Below are 2,150 nucleotides of genomic sequence, written 5' to 3'. Positions count from 1 at the left end.
TGGTGCTCTGAGGTGCATGTCTAAAGAATGTTTTGGGAGATCTGGAATTGGAGACTAGAGAAATTAGTTACATTGATCTTGCAGGCATTAAACTCTCCATATAAAAGAGCATATCTATACAACTTACTAGTAAAAGAAAATATTGATGTGTTCTTAATACAAGAGACAAATTGGAAACGAGACCAACCTTTATTATGGAAATATTGTAGAATTCCAAATATATTTTTATCTTCTCTGGTGGAGAAAAAGAAATCAGGTGTTGCTGTGATTGTTTCAAATACAGGGCCTGACTGGGGATACAAAGCAGTCACCAGCCTGGAAATTTTTTTAGGCAAGCCCCGTAAGTCATTGTGACATTGTGCCATGTAGTGTGTGTGTGAGCACAGCCAACCCCTTGTTTATATATGAGAAAACAAGGGGTTGGCTGCACTCACCTGAACATGCTTCAATATATATATATATAAAACACATCGTTTAACAAGACGTCAGAGGGGAGGAGCAATGACGTGACACATGCCATGCTTCGCGGGCTTTCATGATCCAGACTGGCTGGCTGTTCGGAGAGGAAGTGTGGAGAGACCCGAGCGGTGAAGGGGAAATACCTGCACATGCTATAACGCGGTGACTAGAGTCGGTACAAGGCGGAGGATATCAGTTCCCCAGTAAAAACTTTTGGTGGGGAAGGTTGGACCCAACGGGGCAAGGAAGAAACAACATAAACAGCAGCCACCGCTCGGGAGGCAATACCCATAAGTAGATATATTCAAATGTACTAAGTACACACAATGAGCGTATAAAATGTAAAAGAAGGTAAAAGAACTTTTTCTAGAGCAAAAAGGGGTAGGAAGAAATAGAGATATATAGTAGATAAAAAGGGATGGAAAAGAAAACGTCAAGAAGCAACAGAGAGGAGGAAAGATGAGGAGAAAGAAAAGAGAAGTGAAAAGGGGAATTAAATAAAAGAAAAATAAAAGGATTGAAATAAGAAGAAAGAAAAGAAATAGAGAAAATAAAAAATTTAAAAGACTGGTCAAAAAAAATAAAATAACAGAGTCTAAAAAACTGCACTAAGGAGAAAATCACCATCTAGAAGATTAGACCTGTTCTGGAAGACTCAACTGATAAAACAAAAAAAAAGCAGATAACTAGTATTCCTGCAGTATATTTAGAGGGGTAAGACAAAACAGACAATACCTCTACTATTAGTCAAGTAAATATTACATTTCATATCCTCAATAAGCCTCTACCAAGCTCTATTAAGCATCCGCATAGGCTAAAAAGAATAAAGGCTTAAGAAAGTAAAGATTTTGTGGTTTGGTAGGTTGATTTTCGTGGTTATTTTCATTACATCAATGTCTTACCTAACAAATATCTACCCATATGTAAAATTACATAAAAGAGGAATTAGGATAAAAATTATGATATAATAGAGGAAAAATGATTATCAGCCACTTTTGTGGTGTTTGTGTTTAGTTGTAATTTTCCGCTCTCTCATTTACGGTTCCCATACAAGTTATATATTGTTTTTTTCACGACAAGAAGGGCTTTCTTTACATACCAGTATTTATATTATGTCATATATTGTATTTAAAAAAATAATAAAATATGGTGAAAAATAAAAAAAAAACATGTTTTTGGACTTTTACTTGAAAAATCTTTTACTTATCTACAAAAGCTAATGAAAAAAACTGCTAAATAGATTAAAAATGTTGTCCCGAGTTTAAAAACACCCAGTGTTTACATGCTTTATTGCTTTTTTTTGCAAGTTATAGGCCTATAAATACAAGTAGGAAATTGCGGTTTCAATATATATATATTTTAAATGTATCAATAGTGACATTGTTACACCGTTATCTGTCATAAATCCCCGAAACACACCTAACATGTACATATTTTTTAAAGTAGACAACCCAGTGTATTCAAAATGGGGTATGTCCAGTCTTTTTTAGTAGCCACCTAGTCACAAACACTGGCCAAAGTTAGCATTTATATTTGTTTGTGTGTTAAAAATGCAAAAAACGCTAACTTTGGCCGGTGTTTGTGACTAAGTGGCTACTAAAAAAGGCTGAACATACCTCATTTGCAATACCTTGGGTTGTCTTCTTTTGCAAATGGTATGCCATCATGGGGCTAATTCTCATTCCTTGGCT

The sequence above is a fragment of the Pelobates fuscus genome, chromosome 5 (genome assembly GCF_036172605.1).
Source record: "Pelobates fuscus isolate aPelFus1 chromosome 5, aPelFus1.pri, whole genome shotgun sequence".
In the NCBI taxonomy this organism is placed as follows: Eukaryota; Metazoa; Chordata; class Amphibia; order Anura; family Pelobatidae; genus Pelobates; species Pelobates fuscus.
This window is presented reverse-complemented; position numbering follows the sequence as displayed.